Raw genomic sequence first — 26,729 nt, forward strand, 5'->3', positions numbered from 1 at the left:
CAAAGGATTTACAATCTAGCATGAAATTACAAAAATAATTAATTACAATATCAGATTAAACCACTGGCGTCTTAATTTGCAGGACTGCTGAGACAAAACACCATGTACTGGCTGGCTTAACCAACAGGAATTTATTGTCTCATAGTTTTAGAGGCTAGAAGTACAAAATCAAGGTATTGGCAGGCCATGTTTCTCTGAAGTCTGTAGTGTTCTGGTGGTGGCTTGCTAGCAGTCAATCTCAACCTCCATCACATGATGATCTGTCTTTTTTGATCTCCTCCTATAGCTTCTACTCCTCCTCCTGTTTGGTAGTCTGTGTCTCTGCCAGGATTTCCTTTGCTTATAAGTTCTTCAGTTATATTGTATTAAAGCCCACCTTTATTCAATTTGACCTCATCTAAGTAGGATCTTCAAAGATCCTATTTACAAATGAGTTCACAATCACAGGACCAGGGATTAGGACTTGAACACGTCTTTGTAGGGGACGTGATTCAATTTACCACAACTACATTAATAATGCTTCTGTTAAACACAGAGTTGAACAAAACAGAGAAAAAGAAATATAGAAGCATAAAGGTCTTTGAATATTCCTGTGAAAAGCAATGTCTAGAAGTTTTCAGAAAATAAACAGGAAGATGAATATGATGGGGTATGCTGCAGCATTGAAGATGGCTGCCAAAAATATCTTGCTTATTTTAAGAAATTTTCAACCTTTCCATTCAACCTCTTTGCATTGCAGATCCATTGAGATCTGCAGAGTCAACACCAAGCCCAGTCAGAAAGTAGCAAGAACAAACTTTCTGCTAGTGTGTACTGTGTATTCCCTTCTTTAATGGGCTGAGTAATCTTTCTCATGCATTTTATATAGGTTTCAATGACACTGTGATACTGCAACGATTAAAATGATTATATTGTTACTGGGCTCCCAAACGCCCCTCCCACTTTCTAGACAGTCAAATATTTTATCTATTAAAAATTAAAATGAATTTATTTCAGTTCTAGTCATGTAAGAGTGAAGTGAGAAGGCTGCTGAATCAAAATGTCCAGACCTAAGAACAGCCACCCCAGGGAAAAATTGGCCCCCTGTGTTCATTCTATGACACCGTGGGTAGAAAACAATGAAAATCTATGGCAAATCTACAGAACAATTAAAATTGTGAAAAAAAAGTAAAGAAATCCTTAAATCCTACAACTAAAATTGAGAAAAATCTGTCAAGCAAATGGAAGATGTATACTGAATTTCATTTTTCATTTCTGTGGATACAAAAAACTGGTAAAAGAGGAAAAATCTCTCAATCCCTGAGTATTAATGACGAGCACCCACTAAGAACACTTGTCTGTATGAAATATTTTTAAACTATACATTAATTTGCATTCAGGGAAAGAAGGACAAGAAATCACAAACTAAATTTTGAAGTATTAGTTACTTTTTAAACTTTTCCTGTCCAGACTATCAATGACAAAGATTGGTTTCCATTAAGCACTTTTAGCCATACTATTATTAAATAAGCCTTATTTCTATTGCTATGCATTTCTTCTGAATCCGTTCTGACTGCTAATGTGGTTAGGAAAATAGTTTTTGCTATTAGCTACAACTTCAGATTATCCATATATGCAATAAACTTCAGAAGTAAATTGACAACGGGGCACCTGTGACCTGACCTCTAACCCCACACTTCTTAGCAAGCAATACATATTGAATAAAGAGAGAATAATTCTCAGGAAAATGATCATTATATGTATGTGAATATTCACCAGATATGCACAAATCTTACCAATTCTCATTTTGACCTGCTATGGAATCTGTGAAGTCACTCGCCAACTTTTAACTTTTTGCCAGTAGGCAAAAGAGTTGTAGTTGTTATTCTTTCTCATTCATTATAACGACTTCGAAATGTTGTCAGAAGTATCCTGCAAAATTTGCATTACTCGAAACCGCGAAATGATTCTGCACGCATCTCTGTAGCTAAAGAGGTTTACCCTTAACTTCGCAGGCAAACAAGTCCAGATTCTTTAAATGAGCGACTTCCACATTCGGAGCTCCCAACCCGAAATCTTGGCCAACAGAGCGACACCGAGCGCGGTCACGGACTCACCTGGGGCGCTGCAGCCGGGGAAGGGACTTCGTGAAGCTTCAGCCGGCGGACCTCTCCCCCGCCCCGCAGACCCCCGACCATGCGTGGGAATTCCAACTCCCACCCTGGTAAGTAAACTTCACGTCTAGAGACCTGCCTCCATCCCAGAACTCTCCCTCAGTCACCTTGGCGCACTCGGCGCCACTTTCCCGGTTTTCGAAAATCCCGAGAGAAGCTGCCACCTGCCCAAGGCCAAGGCAGTAAACCTACACCACACCGCGAAACCGAGCCTCGTAGGAAGGGGTGCAAAGCAGGGCGGGGGGTCTCTATCCCCAGCTCGGTCTCCGGTCGACGCCCACGAGCGGACGCGAAGGAGGAGCCCTGGAAGCCACAGCTCTCGCACCCCGCGTACCGCGGGGGTCGCGACGCCGCCCCGCCCCTGTACTCCTGGGGGCGGGGTTTCGGCGCTGCCCCGCCCCTCGGACCCGCCCTTCCCCACCCCTCCCCCCGCCCTTCTCCACCCACCCCCGCAGTAGGAAAGGGAGCGGGAGGGGGTAAGGAAAGTGCTGTTCTCTGGAAAGGGGCGGAAGGAGGGGGAGAAAAAAAGCAAAAGGGAACAGAAACATGGCCGTCAGCTGACGGGGCAGCCGCGCCACACGCAGCTCCTAGCGACCCGCAGCCCACCCGGTCCGCGGCCTCCGGTGAGCCGAGGCGCTGGCGCGGTTACCACTCGCTGCATGCGGCGCCCCTCGAGACCGAACCCGTGAGGCGGCGCAGGCGCAGATCGGGCCGTGGCGGCGGCGGCGGCCACTGGAACTAGTTCCCGGCCTGGCCGGGCAGAGGGCGCGCAGGCCGCGAAGCCGGCGCTTTCATGCCTTAGGCAGGGTCTGTTCTGGGGTGGCGCTGAAGGCGGAGCGGCAGCAGGTGAGTCTGCGGCGAGGGCCCTTCCCCGAGGATCCCTGCACCGCGCCTCCGCCGAGTCGGCCCCTGGAGCAGGGAGGGCGCTAGGCAGGTAGCAAGTCGCAGAGCTGAGCTCCGAGTGCCGGGCCCGCGGAGGGTCGCCGAGGAGGCACAGGGTGGCGGGGGCTGGCATTCCAGATCTTTTTCCTCCGCGGTTTCCGGGGGCGGGGAGTCCCCGGAGCCTGAGAGGTGAGGCTACTCCAGGAAAGGCCTCCCCGCGCCGCCGCTCGCGTTCCTGCGAACCACTGCGTAGAAGCGGCAGGGGTCTGGGCCCTGGGGCCCGCGGCGACGCCCGCCCGGGTTGGGGGCCGGGTGGGGAGAGGGCTGGGGCTGGAGGTCCCCCAGCGGGGACAGGGACAGAGAGCAGACAGAGAGAAAGGGCCGGAGTGGAGGTGGGGAGATAGCCCCTAGAGAGGCCTGGGGTCCCGAGGGGCTCGGGGGGGAGGAGAAAGCGGAGGGGGCCCGGGCAGGTGCCGCAGGTGGATTGAGGGCGTTTCCTCCTCTGCCTTAGGGTGGTGGATTCTCAGGGCTTCTTTGTCAGGGATGACTTAGAAAGGCAATTTCCATTCAACTCCAGAGTGACTAAACACAAATAAAACCAACTAATGAGCCCCTTGTGCTGACTCCTGTAAAGAGCTGTAACTTTTCTGCATTGAGGATGCTGTCAGTTCTTTTTTCCCTCTCTTTTTCTTCTTACGTCTTTTCCCTCCGGAAAGCCGTGCCTCATCCGAACAAATAAGGATTGACCCAGTTTTTAAATAGACCCCCTCCCAATCCCAATTATGTGCTTGTTTCACACGGGAAAATGGAGGGCAGTTACCGCAGTTACTTGTGCAGACTTGAGGGAAAGTGTATAGAAGTGAGCCATCAGCTATTTGGGTTCTTTTGCCTCAGAGAGATTGTCAAGCATTTTAAGCCTGAGAAATTGACCTACTGTGTCTGCTTAATTGTGTGCAAACCTGTGTTAGGCATTATCCACAGACCCCAATTTACGGTAGTAGTAGGACGTTTAGAGGGTGAATAATATAGGAAGATAGGGGAGGACGTTAGTGCTGAGGCCCTAAGTTCTCAATAAATATTTGATATGAGGTGATTATGTGTATTAAGCTGTCTGAAATTCCGAGTGTTGTATGATTTTCTGTGCACGAGTGATAGGAGCAAAATTGGTTGCAAAAGGAAAACTTCATCTCTGAGCTTTAAGGATACCTGTTCTTAACGTAATTATGAAAAAAGCCTATATTTTATATTCTCTCCTATTTGTGTTACTATGTAGGAGTTGTTAAACTGCCTTCTTGGTGTGAGACTGGGAACTCAAAAAGGAACTTAAATTTGTATTCATGTAGATGATCTGCCTCTCTTGTAGGCTTGCTTTGGTTTGTTTTTCTAGTAGCAATGGAAAGGTTTTCTGCCACTCAGTCCACACTTTCCCCTCTTTGGTATCTCATGTGGCCATTTTGCAAAAGTTTTGATTGGGATTAGGGATCTAATCTTTTGTATTACTGATTTAAGTGAACTGATTTTATAGCAGCTTTCACCATAGTACTTCAGTATATTATTGTTTAGTCTTGTTAATTTGGGTTCTAGAAAAACTGTGATGTCAGAAATGTTGAAGTTGTGCATTGAAGTAATTTTACTCCTGGATAATTTGTAAATAATTGCATTGTCTTGTTGAGAGTAGATATATGTTTTTAGTATGCACTTCAGCTTTTTTTTAGCTGAAGAAATTGGCAGACAAGTGGGTGTGCGCAGACGTCTTAAAACACAAATGTTTTAAATAACAAGGAATTGCAGTGATGAGTAGGCTGTAACAATTCATGGTGCCAGACTGAAGTGCTTTCTATAAAGAAACATGTTAAGTATCTGCAATAAGAACTAATTTGTAGCTATACACAGGGATTTTGCATGATAACCCAAAAGGCACCTTTGCTGGTTATATATCTGCCATTAAAACTAAAATATCTCATACTGTCATTAGAGTTTCCTGACAAGACAAATACTGGTTTTGCATTGGCTTTGCTGCTCAGTTTGAAGGTTATGTTTCAGTTTTATCCTTGCATCTTAAGTACAGGTTGTAAAGTAAAGAGAAAGTTGCTGAGTCAGAGGCAGGTTGTCTCATTTAGTCTTTCTGATTTGCAAAATGGATTTGCTATTATGATTTGACTTTCTAATATAAAATGCTTGCTGAAATGTAAATTGTAAGGGTAAATAAGCTTTCATAATACACAAATTAAAATATTAACTTCTCTGTTGTACCTCCTTTCAGATTATCAGTTTGTAGACTTGAACTAATGGGATGCCTTATTGGAATGAGAGGTTCTGTTATAAAAGTTTTAATGGGAAAAGACTTTTTACATGGTACAGCTGGTGTAATATATTAGGTCTTTAGAATCACATTGTAGGAAATCCCAAAATCAGATAACTATTGTTTGAAATTTAAAATTTAATATTTTGTGGGGAGAAGTCAGTTAGCTTATAAAGTTGAAAAAATTTTCTAGTTATGGAAATATATGGGTGTAGAAGAGCTTAATGTGGTATTTGAGATTTTTTTTTTTAATCAGGAACTAATATAACATGATTAAAGGACTTTTAAAAAGTTCAGTTCTTCTCACCTATCATACATTTACATTTTTCTGAATTTTAATCCTGTTATGTGTTTATAATGTATCAATTAGTATAATATGCTAATCCTATATATACTTGTGTATAATTCTGTGGCTAATATTCATACAGTTGTCTTTTTAAATTTAACATGTTTTTCCTGATGCTGCATGTTACTATTTTTTTGTGAATATGTAGTAGCCCAGAGTTTTACTGCCACAGTTTATTTAACCATTCCCTATCTTTGAATATAATTCCAATTTTTGCTCTTAAAATAATGCTACAATGAAATGATTTTGCTAATAAAATAGTTCAAATTAGTTTTGAAACTTTTTGTTATGGAAGTTTTCAAACATAACACAAATGTATAGACAATATTATAATGAACCCCCACGTGTCCATCACCTAGCTTCAGTCATTTTCAACATTTTACCAATCCCTAAACCAAATATTTTGCTCATTTATAGTGACCATGTTAGCCTTTTTAGTTAACATACTTGTTTCTTTTTCCTTTTCATGACATTTTTCCTTCTGTATTAATTTTATTAACCTTATTAATATACTAGGTTTTTAAGCTAACACATTTATTTTTTGTAAAAGCAAACTTTCCTTGAACTATTTCCTTTGAAATGGATTATTAGGACTACTGCAACATAGCACTGAACTGAGAACTGAATTAAAGCAAGATGAAAACCTGTAGTTGTGTATGTGCAACTTGAATTCATTGAGTGGAATTAAAGTATAAATTAATAATTCTGTTACCGATTTGCTACAAGTTTCTGTGTCCATTAATTTACCTTTAGTATATCAGAAGTAATGTGATTTGTATTATAGTCGTATCATGGGACTTAAATGTCTCTAAGTGTACTTTGTTTCAACTAAACCTAATAGATATACAAATTAAATTTATAATATTTTGACTTATAGGGGAGTCATTTTATAGGGTTTTTTTTAAATCTTTGAAATATTTTAAAGGATTCCTTGAATCTAGTTCTTTAAGCATTTATTTACCTCTTAATTTAGGGATGGTTAGGTCCTAAAAGCCTAAGTGTTATGAGACTGTTTTTCTTAATTTTTTAAAATCATGCATAAACTGCAGAGTTCCCATATGTCACTCTATTATTAACACCTTGCATTGGTGTGGAACACTTGTTACAATTGATGAAGCACATTTTTATAACTATACTATTACCTATAGACCATGGTTTAACTTAAGGTTCACTGTATTGTGCAGTTTGTGGACTTTTTAGAAAATATTTGTTCTAGTGCCATATATACAACCTAAAAATCTCCTTTTCACCACATTCAAGTATATAATTCATTGCTGTCAATTACATTCACAATTTGTGCTAGCATCGCACCCTCTGTTACCAAAACATTTCTGTTGTCCCAAACAGACTACGTTTTAAGCCTTAACAACCTATTCCCTACCCTTACCCTGTCCCTTGGTAATGTATATTTTCGATTCTGACCCTATGAGTTTGCTTATTCTAATTGTTTCGTATCAGTGAGATCATAGAGTATTTGCCCTTTTGTATCTGGATAAGTTGATGGACACTTGAGTTGTTTCCATCTCTTGGCAATTGTGAATAATGCTACTGTGACATTGGTGTGCAGATATCCGTTTGAGTCCCTGCTTTGAGTTCTTTTGTATATGTACCTAGAGGTGGGATTCCTGGGCCATACAGTGATTCTATCCTTAGCTTTCTGAGGAACTCTAGACTGTCTTCCACAGAGGCTGCACCATTTTACATTCTCACCAGCAATGATGAGTCTTCCTATTTCTCCTCACCCTCTTTAGCATTTGTAATTTTCTGTATTTTTTTTTTAATCGTTGCCAGTCTAGTGGGTATGAAATGGTATCTTGCGGTTTTGATTTGCATTTCCCTAATGACAAATGATGTTGCACATGTTTTTGGGTGCTTTTTGGCCATTTGTGTATTGTCTTTGGAAAAATGTCTGTTGAAGTCTTTTGCGCATTTTTTAAATGGGTTGTTTGTCTTTTTATTGTTGAATTGAGGATTTCATTATATATTCTGGTTATTAAACCTTTCTCAGATAGTGGTTTCCAGATATTTTCTCCTGTTCTATGGGTTGTCTTTTCACTTTCATGATAAAGTCCTTTGCACAAAAATTTTAAATTTTGAAGAGTTCCCATTAACCTATTCTTTCTTTTGTTGCTTGAGCTTTGGGTGTAAAGTCTAAGAAACCATTACCTAACACAAGGTCTTGAAGATGCTTCCCTGTGTTTTCTTCTAGGAGTTTTATAGTTCTGACTCTTATATTTAGGTCTTTGATCCATTTTGAGTGATTTTTGAGACTTTTAATTTATTCCCTGTTCCACTAGAGGATAAAAAAAGAATACAGTCTCAATAAAGTCTAGTAGCATAAACACTTTTATTTTCAATGTATACAGTCTTTGGAATTTTATTTTTAAAATCACAATTAGCGGCAATGTAAACAGCTACTGAAAACTTCCCTCCAGAGATTCAATGATAAATAGAACAATTCTGAATTCTTTGAACTCTGGAGGAGAATATAGACTGGAGAAGGACCCTGCAAAATCCCAAATTGAAGAAAGAGAAGAAATATCAGTAATGAATATGTTAAAAAATTGATTGTGGAGAGGCAGGGCAAGATGGCGGACTGGTGAGCTGTATGTTTTAGTTACTCCTCCAGGAAAGTAGGTAGAAAGCCAGGAACTGCGTGGACTGGACACCACAGAGCAATCTGACTTTGGGCATACTTCATACAACACTCATGAAAACGTGGAACTGCTGAGACCAGTGAAATCTGTAAGTTTTTGCGGCCAGGGGACCCCCGCCCCTCCCTGCCAGGCTCAGTCCCGTGGGAGGAGGGGCTGTCAGCTCCAGGAAGGAGAACGGAGAACTGCAATGGCAGCCCTTACTGGAAACTCATTCTACTGATCCAAACTCCAACCATTGATAGACTGAGACCAGACACCAGAGAATCTGAGAGCAGCCAGCCCAGCAGAGAGGAGACAGGCATAGAAAAAAAACAACACGAAAAACTCCAAAATAAAAGCGGAGGATTTTTGGAGTTCTGGTGAACATAGGGGAAGGGCAGAGCTCAGGCCCTGAGGCGCATATGCAAATCCCGAAGAAAAGCTGATCTCTCTGCCCTGTGGACCTTTCCTTAATGGCCCTAATTGCTTTGTCTCTTAGCATTTCAATAACCCATTAGATCTCTGAGAAGGGCCCTTTTTGTAAATCCTTTTTTCTTTTTCTAAAACAATTACTCTAAGAAGCCCAATACAGAAAGCTTCAAAGACTTGCAATTTGGGCAGGTCAAGTCAAGAGCAGAACTAAGAGAGCTCTGAGACAAAAGGCAATAATCCAGTGGCTGAGAAAATTCACTAAACACCACAACTTCCCAAGAAAAGGGGGGTGTCCGCTCACAGCCATCATCCTGGTGGACAGGAAACACTCCTGCCCATCGCCAGCCCCATAGCCCAGAGCTGCCCCAGACAACCCAGTGTGACGGAAGTGCTTCAAATAACAGGCACACACCACAAAACTGGGCGTGGACATTAGCCTTCCCTGCAACCTCAGCTGATTGTCCCAGAGTTGGGAAGGTGGAGCAGTGTGAATTAACAAAGCCCCATTCAGCCATCATTTGAGCAGACTGGGAGCCTCCCTACACAGCCCAGGAGCCCAGAACTGCCCTGGGGGGACGGCACTCACCTGTGACATAGCACAGTCATCCCTCAACAGAGGACCTGGGGTGCACAGCCTGGAAGAGGGGCCCACTTGCAAGTCTCAGGAGCCATACGCCAATACCAAGGATTTGTGGGTCAGTGGCAGAGACAAACTGGCAGGACTGAACTGAAGGATTAGACTATTGCAGCAGCTTTAAAACTCTAGGATCACCAGGGAGATTTGATTGTTAGGGCCACCCCCCCCTCCCTGACTGCCCAGAAACACGCCCCATATACAGGGCAGGCAACACCAACTACACATGCAAGCTTGGCACACCAATTGGACCCCACAAGACTCACTCCCCCACTCACCAAAAAGGCTAAGCAGGGGAGAACTGGCTTGTGGAGAACAGGTGGCTCGTGGACACCACCTGCTGGTTAGGTAGAGAAAGTGTACCCCATGAAGCTGTAGATCTGATAAATTAGAGATAAGGACTTCAATTGGTTTACAAATCCTAAAAGAACCCTATCAAGTTCAGCAAATGCCACGAGGCCAAAAACAACAGAAAATTATAAAGCATATGAAAAAACCAGACGATATGGATAACCCAAGCCCAAGCACCCAAATCAAAAGACCAGAAGAGACACAGCACCTAGAGCAGCTACTCAAAGAACTAAAGATGAACAATGAGACCATAGTACGGGATACAAAGGAAATCAAGAAGACCCTAGAAGAGCATAAAGAAGACATTGCAAGACTAAATAAAAAAATGGATGATCTTATGGAAATTAAAGAAACTGTTGACCAAATTAAAAAGATCCTGGACACTCATAGTACAAGACTAGAGGAAGTTGAACAACGAATCAGTGACCTGGAAGATGACAGAATGGAAAATGAAAGCATAAAAGAAAGAATGGGGAAAAAAATTGAAAAACTCGAAATGGACCTCAGGGATATGATAGATAATATGAAACGTCCGAATATAAGACTCATTGGTGTCCCAGAAGGGGAAGAAAAGGGTAAAGGTCTAGGAAGAGTATTCAAAGAAATTGTTGGGGAAAACTTCCCAAATCTTCTAAACAACATAAATACACAAATCATAAATGCTCAGCGAGCTCCAAATAGAATAAATCCAAATAAACCCACTCTGAGACATATTCTGATCACACTGTCAAACACGGAAGAGAAGGAGCAAGTTCTGAAAGCAGCAAGAGAAAAGCAATTCACCACATACAAAGCAAACAGCATAAGACTGAGTAGTGACTACTCAGCAGCCACCATGGAGGCAAGAAGGCAGTGGCACGATATATTTAAAATTCTGAGTGAGAAAAATTTCCAGCCAAGAATACTTTATCCAGCAAAGCTCTCCTTCAAATTTGAGGGAGAGCTTAAATTTTTCACAGACAAACAAATGCTGAGAGAATTTGCTAACAAGAGACCTGCCCTACTGGAGATACTAAAGGGAGCCCTACAGACAGAGAAACAAAGAAAGGACAGAGAGACTTGGAGAAAGGTTCAGTACTAAAGAGATTCGGTATGGGTACAATAAAGGATATTAATAGAGGAGAAAAATTATGACAAACATAAACCAAAGGATAAGATGGCTGATTCAAGAAATGCCTTCACGGTTATAACATTGAATGTAAATGGATTAAACTCCCCAATTAAAAGATATAGATTGGCAGAATGGATAAAAAAAAATGAACCATCAATATGTTGCATACAAGAGACTCATCTTAGACACAGGGACACAAAGAAACTGAAAGTGAAAGGATGGAAAAAAATATTTCATGCAAGGTACAGCCAAAAGAAAGCAGGTGTAGCAATATTAATCTCAGATAAAATAGACTTCAAATGCAGGGATGTTTTTAGAGACAAAGAAGGCCACTACATACTAATAAAAGGGGCAATTCAGCAAGAAGAAATAACAATCGTAAATGTCTATGTACCCAATCAAGGTGCCACAAAATACATGAGAGAAACACTGGCAAAACTAAAGGAAGCAATTGATGTTTCCACAATAATTGTGGGAGACTTCAACACATCACTCTCTCCTATAGATAGATCAACCAGACAGAAGACCAATAAGGAAATTGAAAACCTAAACAATCTGATAAATGAATTAGATTTAACAGACATATACAGGACATTACATCCCAAATCACCAGGATACACATACTTTTCTAGTGCTCACGGAACTTTCTCCAGAATAGATCATATGCTGGGACATAAAACAAGCCTCAATAAATTTAAAAAGATTGAAATTATTCAAAGCACATTCTCTGACCACAATGGAATACAATTAGAAGTCAATAACCATCAGAGACTTAGAAAATTCACAAATACCTGGAAGTTAAACAACACAGTCCTAAACAATCAGTGGGTTAAAGAAGAAATAGCAAGAGAAATTGCTAAATATATAGAGACGAATGAAAATGAGAACAGAACATACCAAAACCTATGGGATGCAGCAAAAGCAGTGCTAAGGGGGAAATTTATAGCGCTAAACGCATATATTAAAAAGGAAGAAAGAGCCAAAATCAAAGAACTAATGGATCAACTGAAGAAGCTAGAAAATGAACAGCAAACCAATCCTAAACCAAGTAGAAGAAAAGAAATAACAAGGATTAAAGCAGAAATAAATGACATAGAGAACAAAAAAACAATAGAGAGGATAAATATCACCAAAAGTTGGTTCATTGAGAAGATCAACAAGATTGCAAGCCCCTAGTTAGACTGACAAAATAAAAAAGAGAGAAGACCCATATAAACAAAATAATGAATGAAAAAGGTGACATAACTGCAGATCCTGAAGAAATTAAAAAAATTATAAGAGGATATTATGAACAGCTGTATGGCAACAAACTGGATAATGTAGAAGAAATGGACAATTTCCTGGAAACATATGAACAACCTAGAGTGACCGGAGAAGAAATAGAAGACCTCAATCAACCCATCACATGCAAAGAGATCCAATCAGTCATCAAAAATCTTCCCACAAATAAATGCCCAGGGCCAGATGGCTTCACGGGAATTCTACCAAACTTTCCAGAAAGAACTGACACCAGTCTTACTCAAATTCTTTGAAAACATTGAAGAAAATGGAACACTACCTAACTCATTTTATGAAGCTAACATCAATCTAATACCAAAACCAGGCAAAGATTCTACAAAAAAGGAAAACTACCGGCCAATCTCCCTAATGAATATAGATGCAAAAATCCTCAACAAAATACTTGCAAATCGAATCCAAAGACACATTAAAAAAATCATACACCATGACCAAGTGGGGTTCATTCCAGGCATGCAAGGATGGTTCAACATAAGAAAATCAATCAATGTATTACAACACATTAACAAGTCAAAAGGGAAAAATCAATTGATCATCTCAATAGATGCTGAAAAAGCATTTGACAAAATCCAACATCCATTTTTTTTTTTTTTTTTTTTTTTTTTTTTCATGGTAATAAAGCACATAAGCTTTATTTTTTTTTTTTTTTTTAATCATCATTTTATTGAGATATATTCACATACCACGCAGTCATACAAAACAAATTGTAGTTTCGATTGTTTACAGTACCATTACATAGTTGTACATTCATCACCTAAATCAATCCCTGACACCTTCATTAGCACACACACAAAAATAACAAGAATAATAATTAGAGTGAAAAAGAGCAATTGAAGTAAAAAAGAACACTGGGTACCTTTGTGTGTTTGTTTCCTTCCCCTACTTTTCTACACATCCATCCATAAACTAGACAAAGTGGTGTTTGGTCCTTATGGCTTTCCCAATCCCATTGTCACCCCTCATAAGCTACATTTTTATACAACTGTCTTCGAGATTCATGGGTTCTGGGTTGTAGTTTGATAGTTTCAGGTATCCACCACCAGCTACCCCAATTCTTTAGAACCTAAAAAGGGTTGTCTAAAGTGTGCATAAGAGTGCCCACCAGAGTGACCTCTCGGCTCCTTTTGGAATCTCTCTGCCACTGAAGCTTATTTCATTTCCTTTCACATCCCCCTTTTGGTCAAGAAGATGTTCTCCGTCCCACGGTGCCAGGTCTACATTCCTCCCTGGGAGTCATATTCCACGTTGCCAGGGAGATTCACTTCCCTGGGTGTCTGATCCCACGTAGGGGGGAGGGCAGTGATTTCACCTTTCAAGTTGGCTTAGCCAGAGAGAGAGGGCCACATCTGAGCAACAAAGAGGCATTCGGGAGGAGACTCTTAGGCACAAATACAGGGAGGCCTAGCCTCTCCTTTGCAGCAACCGTCTTCCCAAGGGTAAAACTTATGGTAGAGGGCTCAACCCATCAAACCACCAGTCCCCCATGTCTGTGGTCATGTTAGCAACCATGGAGGTGGGGTAGGCGAATACCCCTGCATTCTCCACAGGCTCCTCAAGGGGGCACTACATCTTTTTTTTTTTTTTTTTTTTTTTTTTTAACTTTCCCTTATTTTTTAAAATCACCTGTATGAAAAAAAAAGTTAAAAAGAAAACAAACATACAATAAAAGAGCATTTCAAAGAGACCATAGCAAGGGAGTAAGAAAAAGACAACTAACCTAAGATAACTGCTTAACTTCCAACATGTTCCTACTTTACCCCAAGAAAGTTACATAATATAGCAACATTTTTGATAAAAACACTTCAAAAGGTAGGAATTGAAGGAAACTTCCTCAACATGATAAAGAGGATATATGAAAAACCCACAGCCAGCATAGTACTCAATGGTGAGAGACTGAAAGCCTCCCCTCTAAGATCAGGAACAAGACAAGGATGCCCGCTGTCACCACTGTTATTCAACGTTGTGCTGGAAGTGCTAGCCAGGGCAATGCGGCAAGACAAAGAAATAAAAGGCATCCAAATTGGAAAAGAAGAAGTAAAACTGTCATTGTTTGCAGATGATATGATCTTACATCTGGAAAACCCTGAGAAATCGACGATACAGCTACTAGAGCTAATAAACAAATTTAGGAAAGTAGCGGGATGCAAGATTAATGCACATAAGTCAGTAATGTTCCTATATGCTAGAAATGAACAAACTGAAGAGACACTCAAGAAAAAGATACCATTTTCAATAGCAACTAAAAAAATCAAGTACCTAGGAATAAACTTAACCACAGATGTAAAAGACCTGTACAAAGAAAACTACATAACTCTACTAAAAGAAATAGAAGGGGACCTTAAAAGATGGAAAAATATTCCATGTTCATGGATAGGAAGACTAAATGTCATTAAGATGTCAATTCTACCCAAACTCATCTACAGATTCAATGCAATCCCAATCAAAATTCCAACAACCTACTTTGCAGACTTGGAAAAGCTAGTTATCAAATTTATTTGGAAAAGGAAGATGCCTCAAATTGCGAAAGACACTCTAAAAAAGAAAAAGGAAGTGGGAGGACTTACACTCCCTGACTTTGAAGCTTATTATAAAGCCACAGTTGCCAAAACAGCATGGTACTGGCACAAAGATAGACATATAGATCAATGGAATCGAATTGAGAATTCAGAGATAGACCCTCAGATCTATGGCCGACTAATGTTTGATAAGGCCCCCAAAGTCACTGAACTGAGTCATAATGGTCTTTTCAACAAATGGGGCTGGGAGAGTTGGATATCCATATCCAAAAAGTGAAAGAGGACCCCTACCTCACCCCCTACACAAAAATTAACTCAAAATGGACCAAAGATCTCAATATAAAAGAAAGTACCATAAAACTTCTAGAAGATAATGTAGGAAAACATCTTCAAGACCTTGTATTAGGCGGCCACTTCCTAGACTTTACACCCAAAGCACAAGCAACAAAAGAGAAAATAGATAAATGGGAACTCCTCAAGCTTAGAAGTTTCTGCACCTCAAAGGAATTTCTCAAAAAGGTAAAGAGGCAGCCAGCTCAATGGGAAAAAATTTTTGGAAACCATGTATCTGACAAAAGACTGATATCTTGCATATATAAAGAAATCCTACAACTCAATGACAATAGTACAGACAGCCCAATTATAAAATGGGAAAAAGATATGAAAAGACAGTTCTCTGAAGAGGAAATACAAATGGCCAAGAAACACATGAAAAAATGTTCAGCTTCACTAGCTATTAGAGAGATGCAAATTAAGACCACAATGAGATACCATCTAACACCGGTTAGAATGGCTGCCATTAAACAAACAGGAAACTACAAATGCTGGAGGGGATGTGGAGAAATTGGAACTCTTATTCATTGTTGTTGGGACTGTATAATGGTTCAGCCACTCTGGAAGTCAGTCTGGCAGTTCCTTAGAAAACTAGATATAGAGTTACCATTCGATCCAGCGATTGCACTTCTCGGTATATACCCGGAAGATCGGAAAGCAGTGACACGAACAGATATCTGCATGCCAATGTTCATAGCAGCATTATTCACAATTGCCAAGAGATGGAAACAACCCAAATGTCCTTCAGCAGATGAGTGGATAAATAAAATATGGTATATACACATGATGGAATACTACGCGGCAGTAAGAAGGAACGATCTCATGAAACATATGACAACATGGATGAACCTTGAAGACATAATGCTGAGCGAAATAAGCCAGGCACAAAAAGAGAAATATTATATGCTACCACTAATGTGAACTTTGAAAAATGTAAAACAAATGGTTTATAATGTAGAATGTAGGGGAACTAGCAATAGAGAGCAATTAAGGCAGGGGGAACAATAATCCAAGAAGAACAGATAAGCTATTTAACATTCTGGGGATGCTCAGGAATGACTATGGTCTGTTAATTTCTGATGGATATAGTAGGAACAAGTTCACAGAAATGTTGCTATATTATGCAAGTTTCTTGGGGTAAAGTAGGAACATGTTGGCAGTTAAGCAGTTATCTTAGGTTAGTTGTCTTTTTCTTACTCCCTTGTTATGGTCTCTTTGAAATGTTCTTTTATTGTATGTTTGTTTTCTTTTTAACTTTTTTTTCATACAGTTGATTTAAAAAAGAAGGGAAAGTTAAAAAAAAAAAAAGAAAAAGAAAAACAAGGAAAAAAAAAGATGTAGTGCCCCCTTGAGGAGCCTGTGGAGAATGCAGGGGTATTCGCCTACCCCACCTCGATGGTTGCTAACATGACCACAGATATAGGGGACTGGTGGTTTGATGGGTTGAGCCCTCTACCATAGGTTTTACCCTTGGGAAGATGGTTGCTGCAAAGGAGAGGCTAGGCCTCCCTATGGTTGTGCCTAAGAGCCTCCTCCCGAATGCCTCTTTGTTGCTCAGATGTGGCCCTCTCTCTCTGGCTAAGCCAACTTGAAAGGTGAAATCACTGCCCTCCCCCCTACGTGGGATCAGACACCCAGGGGAGTGAATCTCCCTGGCAACGTGGAATATGACTCCCGGGGAGGAATGTAGACCCGGCATTGTGGGACGGAGATCATCTTCTTGACCAAAAGGAGGATGTGAAAGGAAATGAAATAAGCTTCAGTGGCAGAGAGATTCCAAAAGGAGCCGAGAGGTCACTCTGGTGGGCACTCTTACGCACACTTTAGACAACCCTTTTTAGGTTCTAAAGAATTGGGGTAGCTGGTGGTGGATACCTGAAACTATCAAACTACAACCCAGAACCCATGAATCTCGAAGACAATTGTATAAAAATGTAGCTTATGAGGGGTGACAATGGGATTGGGAAAGCCATAAGGACCACACTCTACTTTGTCTAGTTTATGGATGGATGAGTAGAAAAATAGGGGAAACAAAGAAACAGACAAAGGTACCCAGTGTTCTCTTTTACTTTAATTGCTCTTTTTCACTTTAATTATTATTCTTGTTATTTTTGTGTGTGTGCTAATGAAGGTGTCAGGGATTGATTTAGGTGATGAATGTACAACTATGTAATGGTACTGCGAACAATCGAATGTACGATTTGTTTTGTATGACTGCATGGTATGTGAATGTATCTCAATAAAAAAAGTATATATATATATGTATATATATATATATGTATATATATATATATATATATATATATATATATATATATATCACAATTAGCAAAAAAATATGTTCTTACTTGAGAGAAATAAAAGAAATCAGCAGTGAACCAGACCCTAATGGTTCATTATTAATCTTCAGTTTAGGAACACCTATCCCATCTTGTTTTTTATTGGGAAAATATGGCATGTATACAGAAAAGTGGTAACATTCGAAGTAACAATTTAACAAGTAGTTAGAGAGCAAATTTCAAAAAATGATTAACTCCTATGTGTAATCATTTTAAGTACAATGTAACAAATCTAACAACAAAAGATGCTTTAGGAGCTGAGGGATGTGCCTCACTGTGAGACGGTATGCATAAAGAAGATTTTATTTATTTACTTATTTTGTTTAAGTTTTCCAAAGTATTTAAAATCTTTATTTCTCATGGTAAAAAAATAATTGAAAAGAATTCCCTGCATCACACACACACACACACACACACACACACACACACACACACACACACACACACCGGTCTTCGCATGACTTAGTCTGGTGTTTTGGGTTTTGTTTGTCAGCCCTTACAATATGTATATAAAGGCCGTTCTGCAGGCCAGTCTGAGATATTTTATTTAAAACTCAAAGAATGATGTGAAATGAATGGCACAAGGTAATGAAAGAAGATGGTAGATTTTAATTTTATTAAATTGCACATAATTTAGTGTAGATTCAGGTAGTTTTGGAGGAAAGTAGGGAGTAAGGCTGGAGGAGAAAGCAGGAACTAAATCATAAAGGTCTTAAAAGTTAAATAGCAAATTAAGATCCTATGTTGTAGGAAACAGGGAGCCGTTTAAGTATTTTTAAGCTGTTAAATATCTTTTTGCTTCATTATGAAGGATGGATTGGGAGAGCAGCTTGAGGGAAGACTTTGAAGGCATCAAATTGAGAGTTGAGAACATTGGTGGTAAGGATGGAAAAGAATGGATAGAGCTGAGAACTATTATATATAGTATTATATTTACAATAAATAAACATTTTCCTGTGACATACAAAGCCTTGTCTCTTTAGTCTTATCTTCTCCCTGCCCTTTGTGCCTACTTTAAGGTTCTTCCCCTGAGAACCTTTGCATATACTATTCCTTTTTCAAGTCACCTTTTTTGACATGTCCTTCCTGGTTACACTAATTACGGAGCTCGGTTATCTATCATTGCACCTCATTATTTTATTCTGTAGCATTTTTGTGTTTTCAAATTTGTTCTCTTTACTAGTTTGGAAGCTAATTGCACTTTGACTCTTTTTTATTCTTTAATAGTTACCCTTTAAATTTTAACATGAGGTTCATTTTTTCCATATAGATATCCAGTTGTTTCAGCACCATTTGTTGAGAGGACTATCCTTTCTTCATTAAATTGTTTTGGCTCCTTTGTTGACAAACAATTGACTATATAAGTTTGGATCTATTTCTTTGTTATTTTATTATAATTTTTTTTCTGTTCTATTAGTCTCTCTTTTTTTCTTCATCCTGTTTTGCACTTTCTTTGTAGCAAGCGTGGCAGTCAGATACTGTGATTTTTGTTTTTGTTTTTTTATAAATTGTCAACTTTTTTTTTTTTCAAAAATTGTTTTAGCTCATTTACACTAATAACATCTCAGTTCAGTTATTCAGTTGCACTATCCTTATTTAAATGTGTGGTTAGAGGCTTCCATATTGGATAGTGCAGGTGTAGATATTCCAGATACCGTTGAATACAGTGGTAAGACTAGACATTTCTTGCCTTGTTCCTGATTTTAAGGGAAAGATGTTCAGTCACTCACCATTATCTATGAAGTTGTTGTTAATAGGTTTTTGTAGTTTCCCTTCTATTCCTAATTCACTGGGGTTTTATCATTGAGTCTTAAATTTTGTCCAGTATTTTCTGCATCTATTGAAGTGATTATGTGGTTTTTCTCCTTTACAGTGTTCTTATGGTGAATTATATTAATTGATTTTAAATTAACCTTCCATTTCTTGGATAAATTCCATTTGGTCATGATGTATAATCCTTTAAATCTTGCTGGATTCCATTTGCTAGTATTTTATTAAGAATTTTTGCATTTTACATTTATGAGGGCTATTGGGGATATCGTTTGTAGTCCCCCCCCCCCCACCCTGGTTTTGGTATCAAGGTAATCCTGGCCCCATAAAATGTGTTAGGGCGATGTGCGCTTTTCTGAAAGTTGTTTTTTGTTTGTTTTTAAAGGATTTTTGTTATTTCTTCCTTAAATGTTTGGTATCGTTCACCACTGAAACCTTATGGGCCTGGAGGATTCTTTGTGGAAAGATTACAAATTCAATATCTTTAAAAGATACAGGGATCTTGAGACTTTCTGTTCCTTTTTGGGTCAGTTTTGATAATTTTGCATCTTTTATAGCATTTGTCCATTTCACCTAAGTTGTTGAATTTATTTACTATCTTTTTAATGTTTAAAGGATCTGTAGTAATATACCTTCTTTCCTTTCTCATACTGGTAATTTCTGCTCTCTTTTCCTTAATTGAGAGGTACTCATCTCTTTTGTTTGGTTTCAATTTTATTTTTGCTCTTTATTATTTGTTCCTCTCTTCTTACCTTTGGGTTAATTTGCTTTTTTTCTAGTATCTTAAGGTAGACACTTAAATCATTGATTTTACATTTTATCTTTTTTTTTAGTTTTTTAAATGTAATTTTGTTGAGATGTAGTCACACACCATGCAATCCATCCCAAGAATAGAGTCAGTGGTTCACAGTATCATCACATAGCTCAAGAGTTGTTTTAAGAATTAAATAAATGAAACCATGTGAAGCGCTTAGCACGTAACAAGTACTCCATTTACATTAGCTATTATTGTCTATTTTATAATAATTTCTAATTATAAAAGAATTAATTTCATTGTAGAAAATATGTGAACTACTGGCAAGTTTAAGGAAGAAACAATCATACCATCTAGAGTTAAGTGCTATTAACATTTTGGTGTATAGTCTTCCCAGCTGTTTTTCTGTGCATGTATAAACTTATGGGAAATAAAACACTGGGCTCATACTGTATAGGTCTGTTCTGTAGTCTGTTCAGCTGATATGAGTATTCTCCCATATCCCTAAATACTTTTTTTTTTTTTTTTGGCTTTTTTTAAAAAACTCAATTTACTGAAATACATTCACATACCATACAGTCATCCAAAGAGTACAAGTTGTTAACATCTTATAGTTGTGCATTCATCATCACAATTTTTGAACATTTTCATTACTCCAAAATAAATAAAAAATAAAAATAGGAATAAAAATTTAAAAAAAGAACACCCAAAACATCTCATACCCCTCCTCCCCCCTATTATTCATTTACTTTTTGTCCCCATTATTCTACTCATTTGTCCATACACTGGGTAAAGGGAGTATGAGTCATAAGGTTTTCACAATCACACAGTCACACCATGTAAGCTATATAGTTACATGGTCATCTTCAAGAATCAAGAATACTGGATTGCAGTTCAACAGTTTCAGATATTTCCTTCTAGCTATTCTAATATACTAAAAATGGCTATCTGTATAATGCATGAGATTTACCTCCAGAATGACCTCTCAACTCCATGTAAATCTCTCAGCCACTGAAACTTTATTTTGTTTCATTTCTCTTCCCCCTTTTGATCCAAGGAGTCTTTCTTAATCCCATGATGTCAGGTCCAGGCTTATCCCCAGGAGTCATGTCCCATGTTGCCAGGGAGATTTATACCTCTGGGACTCATGTCCCATGTAGAGGGGGAGGACAGTGAGTTTACCTGCAGGGTTGGCTTAGGGAGAGAAGCCACATCTGAGCAACAAAAGAGCTTCTCTGGGGGTGACTCTCAGGCAGTAACTAACTTCTTAAGGGCAAGCCCCAAGATTCAGGGCTCAGCTTAACTAAACTGGTAGTCCCCAGTGCTTGAGAGAATATCAGGAATTCCCCAGGTGTGGAACTTTAATATTTCCACACTTTTCCCCAGTCCCTCAAGGGGGCTTTGCAAATACTTTTTATTCTTTGCCCAAATTATACTGGGTTGTATCGGGGCTTTATGCTAACCTGCATAAACCAGCCAGCTCTCACCCCCTAGACAAGATTCTATGTAATCATGGTGTTTGAGTAAACTGACCAAACAAGTTAAATTATATAGTGTGCTACAGAAAATACAGATTTTGCTTCAAATATACATCTTTTCCTTTGGTCCCACACAGAAGCTGACGTTTTCAAACGCAGGTAATATCATCCTCTATCCTTTAGTCTGATCTACCCCAATCTCAACCAAGTCCATTTCATTCATGTCTCCAGTTGAAGCCTGATTTCCTTTTCAACCTCTTTAACAGCTGCTGCATGGGGCAATGATGACACGCACGGCTGCTGAACTCTGGCTCTGAGTCCCAGGTGCCACACAGACACCCAAAGCTCCAGAGACTGACCAGGTCACACACAAACAGCTTAGCATCTCAGAATTTAGAAATAAGTGTTACAACTCATGAATAGATGTGACTGCTGTACGAGCTTACAACCTAGGAGCCTTTACATAAGTCTTCCTCTGATAACCCATGCTCTCAGATTCAATTCTCAGAGTTTGCACATTTTTGTTAGTCAATAATAGTGAGGCATTATGATGTTCATCTTTTCATTTCTGGCTTATTTCATTCAAGCTACTGTCCTCAAGGTCCATTCACCTAGTTGCATACCTAACAACTTCATTCGTTCTTGCTGCTCACTATTTATACATGTAATCACACTCATTGACCACTCTAGGTTTCACTAAGTTATACAGTCCCAGTCTGTATCTTCTGTCTTTCCTTCTGATGTCAAACATACTCCTAACCTTCCTCTTTCAACCATATTCACAGTCATCCTTTTTCAGTGTACTTGCTGTATTGTGCTGCCATCACACAGTATTGTGCCATCCATTTCTGGATCTGTACAGTAAATCCTCTTCTCAAAACCTCTCTCTCCTGTCTTTTCCTATCTGTCTGTAGTATTCCCTTTAGTATTTCTTGTAGAGGAGGTCTCCTGTTCAAGAACTCTCTCGGTGTCTTTCTGTAAATATTTTAAACATTCCCTCATTTTTGAAGTACAGTTTTGACAGGTATAGGATTCTTGGTTGGTAGTTTTTCTCTTTCAGTATTTTGAATATATCCTACCATTGCCTTCTCGCCTCCATGGTTTGTGCTGATCACACTTTGTCTTTTCGAGCTTCCCCTGTATGTGATGGATTGCGTTTCTCTTGCTGCTTTCTGAATTCTCTCTTTGTCTTTGATACTTGAAAAGCTGATTAGTAAGTGTCTTGGAGTAGGTCTGTTTGGATCAATTCTGTTTGCGGTATGCTGTGCTTCTGGGACCTGTAATTTTATGTCTCATAAGAATTGGGAAATTTTCATTGATTATTTCCTCTTTTTTTCTTTCTGCCCCTTTTCCCTTCTCTTCTCCTTCTAGGACACCTATAACATGTATATTGATGTGCTTCATGTTATCCTTCAGTTCTCTGAGAATCTGCTCATATTTTTCCCATTCTTTTCCCTATCTTTGCTTTTGTGTGTTGAATTTCAGATGATATGTCCTCTAGTTCACTAATCCTTTCTTCTGCCTTTCCAAATCTGCTGTTGTGTGTCTCTATTGTGTTTTTCATCTCTTCTCTTGTGCCTTTCATTCCCATAAGTTCTGCCGTTTGTTTTTTCAAGCTTATGAATTCTTCCTTATGGTCACCAAGTGTCTTCTTTATAGCCTCATCTCTTTTGTCGTGTTTTCTTTCAACTCATTGATTTGATTTAGAAAATTTGTTTGAACATCTTTAATTAGTTTTTTCAACTCTGGAATCTCAGTTGAGGTGTTAGTTTGTTCCTTTGGGCCATATCTTCATGTTTCCTGGTGTGGCTCATGACTTTTTGCTGTCTAGGTATCTGATAGTCTTCATTGGTTTATTCTGGAGGTTGTTTTCTCTCTTTTGCCTAAGATTTTCTTGTTGGTTTTCTTTGATCTCTATCTTTTCTTTGTCTTTCTCCCTGGCCAGTTGTCAGATTGTCTCTGCTTCCCCCCCCCCCATCAGGTGCCCACCATGGCCTGCCACGGGGATGGGAGGTAGGCGCTTGGCATCCCAGCAGGTTCACTGTGTGAGGTAATACAAATCTGCTGGCTTCCAGGGTTTCTCTGTTTTCCACCGGCTAGCAAGACCTGAGTTTGTTTTAGAACCCTGCTTTAACAGTTGGGTTTTCCATATTTCTCAGCCAAAACAGGGCTGTGTTTCTGTATTGGGCATGTATACCAGTTCCTGTCATCTTAAGAAAAAGTCTGAAGCATCTTTTAAAAAGTGTTTCGATTCCCTTGCACCTTCCAGACTGTCCAGTAGATGGCGCTGTTTGGTAACTTAATTGTCTTCCAAACTGCTTTTGCCTGCAAGCACAGGCTGCATCTACACAGGTGAGCTGAAACGGCGGGATACCCATGCCCTCACTTGGCTGGCCAAAATTGGGCTCCATGTGGGACTCCACCTATGGCAAAGTACTCCCTCAGCTGACCCAGTTTTACAGCTGTCTCCAAGGCAAGGAAATGGGCACTGGTTTTTGCTTCCCTCATGGGTGTGGGAAGGGCTTTTGGATCCATGGCTGGTAACAGCCTCTGTCCACTTTTTCTCAGTCTCTCTGTCCCTCACTGATCTGGACCTTGAATTGTCTTCCCCTATCCCCTGGGTCTTGAAACAGCAGATGTATGTCTCACTGCTGTGAGAGATTTTAGTTTGTGTCTGTGGTGGAAGGGGTCCTGTCTGCTGATTCTGTGCCTTTCCCACACTGAGCCCAAGTGAGGGGGAGGGGAGCGGACCGGCTGGTCTGGGATGGAAGATTCCTATATGATATTTCTTCTCTTTCTTCAATTTGGTATTTGCAGTATCTTTCTCCAGTCTATATCCTTCTCCAGTGTTTCAAATCATTCAGAATTGTCCTTTTTTTCTTTGAATCTCTGGAGAGAAGTTTTCAGTAGCTGTTTATGTTGCCATATTGACAACGTCATCCCCTTTACATTTTGACTTAGCCAGAAGGCTGAGAAGCCATAAATCACTGATTTCAGATCTTTCTTATAAGTGTGTAAAACTATAAATTTAGCTGTAAACACTGCTTTTACTGTATTCCACAAACTGATGTGTTATTTTCATTCAGTTCATAATATTCTCTAATTTCCTTTGTGATTTCTTCTTTGGTCCATGGATTATTTAAAAGTGCTAATTTCTTAGTATTTGGAGAATTTTGAAAGCTATCTTTCTCTTCTTAATTTCAGATTTAATTCCATTGTTGTCAAAAAATGTGTACTATATGATTTATATTCTTTTAAATTTATCTAGGCTTGCCTGGATTTATCTTGGTGAATGTTCTGTGTGCACTTGAGAAGATTACACATTTTGTTGTTTTTGAGAGGGGTGTTCTATAAATGTCAACTGGGACAAGTTAGTTGATAGCATTCTTCATGGTCATGTCCTAGACTAGTAGTTCCAGTTCTGGCTGTACATTAGAATTAACTGGACAGCTTTAAAAATACTGATGGCTGGATGCCACCCTCAAGTATTCTTATTTTATTGGTCTGATATTTTTAAAAAACGTGTTCCAACATACTTCAGTATATAGTCAGGGTAGAGAATCATTACCCTAGACTTATCACTTCAGTTTGTTACTTAAAATATTTTAAGCATCTAACTCTGACCTCCACCTCTTCTCTTGCCAGCTCATATACTCTAGTACCTTATTTTGACTTTTCTTGGATTCCATTAAGACTTTCAGGCCATTTATACACGCCACTTTTGTTTTTTATTGTGGTGAAGTATGTATAACATAGTATCTGTCATTTTATCCATTTTTAACAATACATTTAAGTGACATTATATATATTCTATGATATATATCATATATATATATATTACCATCACCACTTCTTATTTCCAAAATTTTTCATTACTGCAGACAGAAATTCTATACCCATTAAGCAGTAATCCCTGATTCCCTTTCTCTCCCTGCCTCTTGTAGACTCTAATCTACTTTCTGCCTGTATGAATTTGTTTATTCTAGTTATTTCATATAACTGGAATCATACAAGGTTTGTTCTTTTGTGTCTGTCTTATTTCACCTCGCATAATGTTTTCAAAGTTTATCTATGTTGTAATAAGTATCAGAGTTTTATTCCTGTTTATGACTGGATAATATTTCATTGTACGTGTATATTCTGTATTTTGTTTCTCCATTCACCTGTTGATTGAGAACATCTTCTATACCAAAAGGGGGATGCGAAATGAAATGAAATAGTTTCACTGGCAGAGAGATTTCAAATGGAGTCGGGAGGTTACTCTGGTGGACATTCTTATACACTGTAGAGATAACACTTTTTAGGTTTTAATGTATTGGAATAGCTAGGAGTAAATACCTGAAACTATCAAACTCCAACCCAGTAGCCTCGACTCTTGAAGACAATTGTATAATAATGTAGCTTACAAGGGGTGACAGTGTGATTGTGAAAACTTTGTGGATCCCACTCCCTTTGTGCAGTGTATGGATGGATGAGTAGGTGGGATGGGGGGGTGATTTGGGTGTTCTTTTTTACTTTTATTTTTTATTCTTATTCTGATTCTTTCTGCTGTAAGGAAAATGTTAAAAAATAGATTGGGGGTCATAAATGCATTACTATATGATGGTGCTTGAAACAATTGATTGTACACCATAGATGATTGTATGGATGTGAATATATCTCAATAAAATTGAATTTAATTAAAAAAAATATTAAGTCTTCAAATTCATGAACACAGGATGTCTTTATATTTATTTAGTTCTTTTTAAATTTCTTTTTGCAATGTTTTATAGTTTTTCAGTGTGTATGTCTTATGCCTACTTGGTTAAATTTATTCCTAAGCATTTTATTCTTTTTTGATGTTATCAAAAATGGAATTGTTATCTTAATTTCCTTTTTGACTTCGTTATTGCTCGTGTATAGAAATACAACTGATTTCTGTGTGTTGATTTTGTATCCTGCAACTTTTAATATTCTTTATTCACTCTTAACAGATTGTGTGTGTGTGTGTGTGTGTATTTAGTAAGGGGTTCTAGATATAAGATGATGTCATCTGTGAATATAGGTAGTTTTACTTCTTCCTTTCCATCTTGGATGCCTTTTATTTCTGTTTCTTGCCTAATTGCTCTGGCTACAACTTTCATTGCTACATCACTTTTTCATACTTCATTACCCCACTCATATCTTCATTTCTTTCTTACTCAATTAAATGGGTTCATTCAATAAACAATTTTAGTGCATACTAGTGCTGTGCTGTGGCCTCAAGTTAAAAACTTTTTGTTCCTTTCTTCCTTCATTGTAATAAGGGCAAAACTCCAGTCCTGATTAAACTCAATTCTTTGCCAATTTTGTGTTTCCTTGAACCTGAGCTGCTAAGTGTGGCTGAAGACTACAAACAGCAGTGCTGGCTGGTCTCA

General features: G+C 38.8%; 1 protein-coding gene across 2 annotated transcripts in view; it reads left to right on the forward strand.

Annotated features, from left to right (window-relative positions):
- Nucleotides 1-2,667: 2,667 nt before the first annotated feature.
- The window catches only part of DENND4C (DENN domain containing 4C), a 174,902-nt gene continuing 150,840 nt past the window's right edge, over nucleotides 2,668-26,729 (forward strand). The window contains exon 1 of one of the 2 annotated variants that reach the window (XM_037851100.1): nucleotides 2,668-2,999. The gene's annotated coding sequence lies outside the window, so the exon portion shown is untranslated. The remainder of the gene's footprint in view (nucleotides 3,000-26,729) is intronic. The other variant, XM_037851099.1, reaches the window with a different exon arrangement.

Source organism: Choloepus didactylus, chromosome 10, assembly GCF_015220235.1.
Source record: "Choloepus didactylus isolate mChoDid1 chromosome 10, mChoDid1.pri, whole genome shotgun sequence".
Classification (NCBI taxonomy): domain Eukaryota; kingdom Metazoa; phylum Chordata; class Mammalia; order Pilosa; family Megalonychidae; genus Choloepus; species Choloepus didactylus.